The 9460-nt window shown below is 41.8% G+C and overlaps 1 non-coding gene across 1 annotated transcript; it reads right to left on the bottom strand.

The window, feature by feature from the left end:
- Window positions 1-8994: 8994 nt before the first annotated feature.
- On the bottom strand, window positions 8995-9067 carry TRNAV-UAC (transfer RNA valine (anticodon UAC)). The gene has a single exon. It is a non-coding gene; the product is annotated as a tRNA-Val (tRNA).
- Window positions 9068-9460: the final 393 nt, after the last annotated feature.

Raw genomic sequence — 9460 nt, 5'->3', positions numbered from 1 at the left:
CCTAGCACTCTGTAGAAATAGTGCTAGACTGAAAGTCAGAGGATCTAGCTCATTGTTCTGTTCCTGACTGCCTATGTGACCTTGGGAATTTAAATCACTTCTTATGTCAATACATTTCATTTAATAGTACTAACAGTTCACATTTATCTGATCCAAACACAAGTTTTTTGCAGTCATTTCACACATAATGCGCAATTAATGTCTACAGTACTGAGTAAAGGATGGCTACTCACTACACTTCATCACTGGATAAAAAAAGTTTGGTGACAGGCTAACAGAGAGGGTTCTTTGCATTGTATAGTTAGCCTATACAATACTCCTTGAAGGAAATTCAATTAATTAATTGAATTAAAATTCATCTACTAATAATCAGTAGGTGTTACATGCCTGCTATGGGCTCAGCTCTAAAATAGATTCAATGTTGGATCCAAAATAAGACTAAGGTACAATCACTTTGAAGAGGTGTTTTCAGCGTCCAATGGTCTCACCATTAGACGTTTTATTTGCTACTTTAAAGTAAAATGTATCAATCTTGTCTCTAACTGGATTATAAAATTCCTGAGAGCACTACTTGTACCTTAATCTTGTTTTGGATCCACCATTGAATCTAGTTTAGGGCTAAACCCATAGCAGGCATGTAACCCCTATTGATAAATTTAAACTCAATTAATTAATTGGATTTCCTCCTAGGAATATTATATGGGCTGACCTTTTGTGTGTGGTTAGAGGGAAACCTCAATCTAAACATTTCTTTTTTTAATAAAAACCAACTTTTGCTCTTACTGTTTGCCCAAGCACCATGTTCAAGACATTTTAAAAATTGGATTTTTGTACTGCTGTAGGCTATCAGTGTGTAGTGGAGAGAGCGGGAAGGGAACAAGCATTTATTAAGCAACACCTACATTCCAGGCACTCTGCCAATTTTTTTTTTTTTTACAAATATTATTTCATTTAAAAGATAAGGAGATAAAGAGGCAGTAAGAAGCCATCTAGCTGTAAATTTCATTGAAAGCTGTCCCAATCAGATCCTGACCCAAGATGACCTGTTAGAACAAGCCCAGCTGGGAATAATGCTACCTGCCATGGTTGGTGAACCATCTTAGGAGGTATGCTGGGAGTCTATACCGAGGACATTTGAACTTAATTCATAGAATTGATCTGCTAGAATATTCGTGGTGAATGAAGATGAGGAGATGGGTAACTCATCTATTTATTTATTAAACATTAAAATTTATTTATTAAACATTTTAAATAATTAAGAGTTACTGGGACAAGGTGATAAAATAATGAATAACACAAAAGGCAAGGTCGTGTTTGAGTAACTGTTATGGTGAAGTCCTGAGCAGGATAGCTGACTCTGGACAGTGACCTTGGCAAAGAATGCCTCCTGCCTTTGGGAAGGGAGGTGGAGGACTAGAGGTACAGAACGAGGAATATATTTTTCAAAACAAGGCCAATCAGTTGGTTTGTTTTGCTTGCCTATGCGGATTCATTTCAAGGGAGGGTTCTGTTGGCCAAGGAATACGAGGGGTTTTGTGTTTGCCCTTCATTCTCAAAGAGGACAATGACATTAACATGATGACATAACTTGCAGTTGACTTTGATTTGAGTAAGGTAGGGAGGTCACCAACCTCACTTTCTTCTCCTGAGCCATCTGGGCCCAGTGGCCTGATATTCATCAGGATGACTGGAGATGGCCCAAGATACAAAGTGAGACCCTGGCCCTTTCAGGCTAAGGTCTTATCCCATTATCACTTTGAGTGAGATATACCCTTTCAATGAATAGGCTTCTTTAAGTAGTTACTCAAGGGATGACACCTTTAATCAAAAGAAAAAAAATCAAACTGGGAGGGGAAAAGCTTCAGGGTTCCTTGATAAAAGAGAAACAATTACTATTTAGCAATTAGAGGGCTATTCAATGGGGATATGTCAGAGATGTTAAAGAAAAGGACAAGTAAAGAAAAAATCATTAAAATATTATATTTAAAAGACAAAAAAGTAGTGACCATGGGGTAGAGTTTTCAGTATATATTGCCAATATATTTTGTGATGAAAGGAAAGTATAATACCAGTAGAACACATTGGTATGGTAGGGGTGAAAAGATTTAATCTTAAGAATTCTGACTGTACTGCTACAATTTAGTCATCTTTATCATGTAAAATCAACAAGATACTGATGAAACCAGAGGATGAAACCAGAGGGTCTCATGCCCTTCATGTCCTATTAAGCAATCACTAGAACCCCAAATCCAAGCAACCTCTAATGTCTGAAGTAAACTGATGAAGTAAACTTGTTTTAAGAAGAGAGGTACTTTCTACTTTCAACAGTTTGAAGGTATGTGATTGAATTCAGAAGGAAAAAAATATATATAGTAATAATTTAAAATTTGAGTTGATCCTTTAACTTTCTCTCTTTACATGTATGTCTCCTGATTGTACCATATAGATACACATAAACACAAATATCTTGGCTCTTTGGGTCTCCTTTGGAAAATCTCTGAATCTTTGACAAACGAGACAATGTGTGGAAAGCACATTGTAAACCTGACATCAATATATAGCATAAGTCTTTTTTACTTCCATTGTTAGACTACAAAGGTGACAACACTTTCAATAAGCCCATAATCAGACTTTTTAAAAAAATCAAAGTTGAAGTCTTGTTCTTTAGTGCTATTTGTTGAATATTTAATGTACCTATGAGAATTTTTCTTTTCTTCACTTTTCCTAAATTCCACTGGTTCTAGAATAGGCTACACAGACATCAGAAGGCACCTCACCAAGCCCTTGAGAGTTGTTGGATTATTAAGGAAGGTGTCCATGACAGAAGAAATATCCACACACAACTAATACAGCATCCAAATAAAGAGTGCCTACCATACCTTCACAGCCGAAAAGAAGAAAGAGTAAGATGGTTTCTATCTTGAACGGCATTTTTCTTGTGTATTCTTAGAGCAGCTCCTCACTTAGTGATGTGGAGAGCTTCCCAAGCAGGGGGGGGAAGATTAACTTGGGCATTTGCCTTCATAAGCATCTTATTTTTGCCAGGCACCCATCAAGCTATTCTGCAGAGTTACTGTCCTCAATAGCAGCAGGTCTTAGCAGTGTTAACTGGGATGAGATTAGTGGAGGCAGATATTACATGTCTTTTTGCTTTTAAATGTAAAGAAAGTGATACAAATGAGTAAACCCTAGTTGCTAGTGACTACACTGAACCCCATCCAATTTTAATTCAATATTTAAGTATATATTTGGTAAATGCCCTCTATGTGCCAGTGGTCTATGACTATTGTCAGTGCTTGGGATGCAAACACAAAATAAATAACTGGGATATCTGAAGTAAAACTATGAAGGCCAGTCCATTTTAAGATGAGAGGTACTTTCTACTTTTAACAATTCAAAGACTCATGATTAGATTTAGGAGGGAAAAAGATAGAGGGATTTCTTCAAATGTGAGTTTTTCAATATTTTTTCCCTTCCAAGTATATATCTTAAGTCCCTGCCCTCAATAAGCTTATAATCTATTGGGAGGAAATAACATACATACATACACACATATGATAAACAGATACAAAATGAATGAAAAGTAATTCCCAGGGGGAGGGCACATATCTAATTTGAAGGACAGTTCATTAATAACTGAACAGGGTTCTAGAGGGCACAATGAAAAGGTAGGATTAAGAGGAAGAGAGCTATCATGGATAGTTATGAGGGAGTAGGAAAGGGAATATAGGCCTTGGCAACCTACAATTTAGAAGCACAAGGATACTGAGTGAAGCCATGGGGTGTAATGTCATGCAAAGTAGCATGATAGCACAGTAGCAAAGATAATGCTAATGTGTTTGTCAATTCCTGAGAATGTAGCTGAAGGTAGGGGAGGGGAAGAGATACCTGCTTGAAACAGGCCACATATCCAATACTTGGTCCTGCCTGATGGTCAGTGAAAAGGTTCCCTACATTCCTGAGTCCCAGGTTATTATGAAGAGGTGAGAAACGTCTGAGACCAGCAGCCAAGTCCACTCTTCCCCAGAGGACTCACAAGAATACATGTTGTTGTTCAGTCATGTCGGACTCTTTGTGAACCCATTTGGGGTTTTCTTGGTGAAGATACTCAAGTGGTTTGCCATTTTCTTCTCCAGCTGACTTTACATCTGTAACAGTAAGCACCCCAACATACACAGGGGCTGCTATCACATGTTCTTTGATCTGCTTCTCTAAAAGGAAAGGCAGCTTATGAGGGATTAATAATCACTTTAATAAAGCACATGTATCATTCAGTTAGTTCAGGGGAAAAAATCAACACCCTGAACTTCAGAGAAAATACAAAGAAATCTAAATGAGAAGATAGCACTTCCAAACTGTCTAACAACTAAGCAATAAATACATCACAATTCAACAGACAGGTCCAACTGTCTGACCACAGTTACCAGGGAGGGAAGCATCTGGGTTTTCAAATCCAGGGGGCTGCTTAGCAACTTCCCAGAGTCTCATCTGGCACACAACCCTTCTTCCCAAAACTAAGCCCCAAAGTATATACTCCTCTGTTTGATATTTTGAGCTCTTCACAACCTGACCCCTTCCTATCTTTCCAGTCTTCTTACACATTATTCCCCTTCTCTTACTCTTAAGAGTTTAGTCATTCTGACTTACTCACTGTTCCATCCCCCATCTCCATTTTCCCCAGTAGAATGTAAGGTTCTTGAGGGCAAGGACTGTTTTTGCCCTTCTTTGTAACCCTGAGTGTTTAGCCAAATGCCTGGCACATAGTATTTTGCAAATTCGTGTTAACTGATTGATCAGAGGCATGGCGATGTATTGCAGGACATGAATTTCCATTCCTTCCTCCTGGCAAAGCATGGAAGGGAAATTCTCTCACTTCTCTCTAAATTTTCCCCAACTCCTGGGGAACTTTGAGTCCTAACATTGCTATGGTCCAGAGAGTGCCTTCCACCTTCACTTGAATGAGAAAAGGTTGTGTGAATGCCTTCTTCCCAATTTTAGCTAAAATTTAGCCAGCCCTGAGGACATGGGAATTTCTCTCTAATTAACAAGGGATTTTGTGTTCAGGGGATTAGTTAATCACTATATTGGATTAGTAAGCTCAGTTAGTATGGAAACCATTTACTACCTTGGATGGGAACCGTTATTTAAGATAGTGGGAAGCCACTAGGAGGATTTGAGGAGACAGAACATTCTTGACACAGGATATTGGATGTAATTTTTTTTAAAGTGAAGGAGTTGGAAAGGACGACACACTTTAGGAATTGAATAATGTTAGGGAATGATGTTTGGGAATAGGTTTCTTATTTGTAAAATGAGTGTCAGACCCTTCTCATTCTAAAGTTCTGGGACTTGATTCTCCCTCCCTAGTTTCTAGGTAAAACAGTAAATTCAGTCAAAATATTAAGCCTTAAAAGTTGATTGTCATGTGTTATAAACACAGTGATAGAAAAGAAAATTAGATCTGCAGACCAGCCATCTCTATGGGATTAAAAAAATTATCATTTCTGAGCCTTTCATAAATGTGGATTTACACCTCTAAATTTGTATGGAAGAGAGTCTAACAAACCCCAAGACTATTATAACCAATTATTTGCAATAATGTAACACAGTTTTGGTGATTAATGAAAAATGTGATAATTGATCAGTAGACTTCAGTACCAAGCCCCTAGCGGGGCATGTTCCCTTCCTTTCCCACCCCTTTTCTTCTTTCATCAGAGAGTATAGTTCCTTTTGGGCTGAGACTTGGGTTTTTGTTGCTGTTGTTGCTCATATTTGTATCTCTGGCATTTAGCACAGTGCCTGGCACAAAGTTAAATGTAAATATTTGTTACTCACCTGAACTGTATCTTTTGGCAATTCAACTCCAGTTAGTGATTGGGGGGGGCAGGGGTGTAGGAGTGGTCACAGAGTAACCGAATGTTGGACAGGACCTGAGTTCCTCTCCTCCCATTTCTACCTAAGCAGAAATCTCCATGGTAACATCCAAACAACAAAGGAACTTGGATTTGACTCTTTTCTTTGCTGTCGGTGTAACCTCGGGGAGATTACATCACCCCTCTGGGCCCCAAATGAAATGAGACATTCTACTAAAGAATCTTTAAGGTTCCTTTTAGCTCTAGATCCCATAAGACTTGACAAATGGGAACTGCTGAGGCAATCCATTGTATTTTGGATCAGCTAAAATTATTGGAAAGTTTTTCTTCTGTTGGGTCAAAATCTAGGCTAATTAATTCTTGGCTGAAGAGCAAATCTAAACCATTTATCATATAACAGCCTTTCAAATATTTAAATACCTAGTTCCAACAACCAATCCTCAGATGGCTAACTAACTAAACTAACATTAATTTATTAATCTCTATGCTTTGGGTCTGTTAATTCAAAGGGAGGAAATAAGTATTTGTTAAGAGCTTACTCTGTACCAGGCGCTCTGCTAAGTGCTGTACAATTATCCTCACAACTCTGGGAGACAGATGCTATGCTTGGCATACCATGCAAATATATACACATCTGTAGGTGCACACATATATGTATAAACACATGTGTATGTGTGTATGTATTTACATGCAAGAATTTTGTAGGTCTCATTGTTCCATATTTTGAAGAACTAAATTTCTTCTCCTCCTTTTCCTTCTTCTTCTTCTTCTTCCTCCTTCCTCTCTTCTTCCTTCTCCTTCTCCTCCATATTTTCTTGTTTCTAGTCCTGTAGCATTCCTCTAATGCTCACTCTTTCAAAGATAACCCACAGTGAACTACTTCTCTCAGTCCTGGGGAGTGTATTTCATGTGTCTGTGTCTTATATATACACAGTCTTATATATTCTCCTCCCTCCCTGAATCCAACCCCCAGGGGATGCCCCCATAAATTAATCTTCATGGGAAAACAATAGATATCTGGGCAGGAGACTTGGATTCAAATAGGACCCCGTGGCTTTGAACCAAGAATTCACTCTTCCTGGGGTCTTAACTCTCTGCTTGACAAAAGGGGTGGACCAAATATTCTTTACAGTCATATCCAGCTCTATGATTATAAACTTCATTATCAGCTTTTATCCCCCTTTAACTGTTTATTGACAAAAATAAAATTACTTTTCCTGGCACAGAGTAGTAGCACAAGCATGCTTACTTCCATCAGTAATATTTCATTTTTGTAATCAGAAAATCTAATCCAGAATTTAGCAGAGTATCTGGCACACAGTAGGTGATGAGTAAATGCTTGTTGACTTTTACTTGTGTATTTGGCAAATCTAACCTATCAGTAAGCCTTTTCCAATTCCTCTTAATTCCAGTGTCCACCCTCTATTAATTATCTCCTCCTTCTCCTGTAAATAGCTTGATTGTATAAAATTTCTGCATGTTGTTTCTCTCCCACACCCTCCCCAGTTAGATTGTGAGGTCCTCTAGAGCAAAGATGGTCTATTTGTCTTTCTTTGGATTCCCAGCATTGGCACAAAGTAGGCACTTCATGTTTACTGCCTGATTTAGTAAATTCCTTATTGACAAAAAATGAGGGCTTTGAATTAGATAATCTTTAAAGTCTCTCCTGGATACAAATCTATGACTATTCTAAGTTTTTACCTTCAACATAAGAATGAGCTGGTCTCATAAATGTTAAAATTATTTCCTCTGATTAGGGCTCAAGAATCCTGGATTTGAAGTCAGAAGATTTAGGTTCATGTGATTAGTGAATGGACTGATCAAACAGACTCCAGAGGATCTATAATGAACCTCCTGACAGGCTGATGGACCTAAGATGCAGAATGAGACATCTATTTTTTTTGACATAAACTCTATGGGGATTTGCATTTATATCATCATTATATCCTATTGATTACAAGGGTTTTATTTTTTTTCACTGGGAGGATCATTAAAGGACGGGTTTCTCCCCAAGTCCCTCAAAAGAGATCAGGAGGAATATCAGTAGGAATCCAGGACAAGCGGGCAGGCTTGAAGTTATGTGCATGTATGTGTGCTACACTGGAAAAGAAAAGCCAGCTCTACACAAAGAGGTCCCCATGTCACGGCGAACTCCTCTCCTTCTTCTCTACCATGTACATAAAAACACTTACTTTCTTCGCTGTTTATTCATTCTGTGTAAAGTGAATACGAATACAACGTAAGCAAGAACGTTTTCACAATAAAGTGAAGATGAAAGCGTTCTTAGCACGGAACGTTGTCCCCTCCCCTTGTTTGCCTCGGTGACCTCGGACAAGAGACGTGGCCTCTCTGGGTCCGTTTCCCCAATGGTAAAATGAGGGGTTTAGCCTCGAAAGCTTCCGAGTGTCCTCCGCGAGGACGAGAGCCTGCCGGCAGCCTGCCCGTCTCCGGCTGCGCGGGGTCCCGGTCGGTCAGTGGAACCCTTCCGTGTGAGTGCCTCGGGGACCGCTGCCCTCATCCTTCGCCTCTCGACTTTAGAGTCTGAAGGAAGGGACCAGCCCTTTACCCTTGCTTCGCAGCGACGACAGTGACAGCCACGAACGATTCTGACCCCCAGGAAGCGGGGCGTGTCCATCCCTGGTACCGAGGGGGCAGAGGCCCCCAAAGGGCAGCCGCGCGTTGGGGCTTTCAGCTCATTCATCCCACGGACGCCGGCTAACGTCCGGGGCGCTGGAGGGTTTCCCCTCTTTGGGGCCTTTTCACTAGCGCTCCATCAGGGCGTCGTAGCCGGCTCTGGGAGGAAGTAGCTCTGCTCTGGATATCCCTGGACATAGATGACCCGGCCCGGCCCGGCCCAGGGGCCAGTGGACCGCAGCCCCTTCACGCAGCTTTTGAGCCTGGATCTGCTCCAGCGTGCACAGGCGCCTCCGGGGTAATAGCCTTGGGAGGGAAGAGAGGCGGCGGCCTCTTGGGGAGTCTCGTGAGGGGGAACCTCTGGTCTGAGTTGTCTGATTAAAATCATAACCAGTGGATTGCGGCGGAGGGGCAAAAGTGAAGCACGGTGCAGGGGCAAAAGTGAAGCACGGGGCAGGGAGGGGACGGAGGAAAACAAGCGCCGTTCTGGTTCCACTGGGGCTCGAACCCAGGGCCTTCTGCGTGTAAAGCAGACGTGATAACCACTACACTATGGAACCATCACACGGTGCAACTGACTTGCTTACTTCCTTTATAAAGACGTCATAAACCACGCCTCCCCTGCCAGGTCACCAGCTCTGGGCTTGGGGGTGGAGCTGCCTCCCAGCGAATCCACCCCCGCCCCGCTCCGGACGCCCCCCGACTCTTCTCGCCCACGTGGGCTAGCCTTCGTTCGGGGCGAGCGTGGGGGATGGGTCGGTGACCGCCCCCCTCCCCCCTCTCCCCTCCCCGGCGCGCAGGCGCGCTCCCTCCTCCGCGCTCTCACCTTGGACTCCTGTAGGCAAAGGCCTGTAGGCCTGGGACTCTCTCCTGCAGGGGCCCCGCCCCAGGACTCGGGGCTGCAGCTGGCGGGGCGCTGGCCTGGCCCGGCCCCTCCTCGCCGGGAGGGTCGC

The sequence above is a fragment of the Notamacropus eugenii genome, chromosome 5 (genome assembly GCF_028372415.1).
Source record: "Notamacropus eugenii isolate mMacEug1 chromosome 5, mMacEug1.pri_v2, whole genome shotgun sequence".
NCBI classification, from domain to species: domain Eukaryota; kingdom Metazoa; phylum Chordata; class Mammalia; order Diprotodontia; family Macropodidae; genus Notamacropus; species Notamacropus eugenii.
Note: the sequence above shows the minus strand (reverse complement) of the source record. Positions and strands in the feature narration are given on the sequence as shown.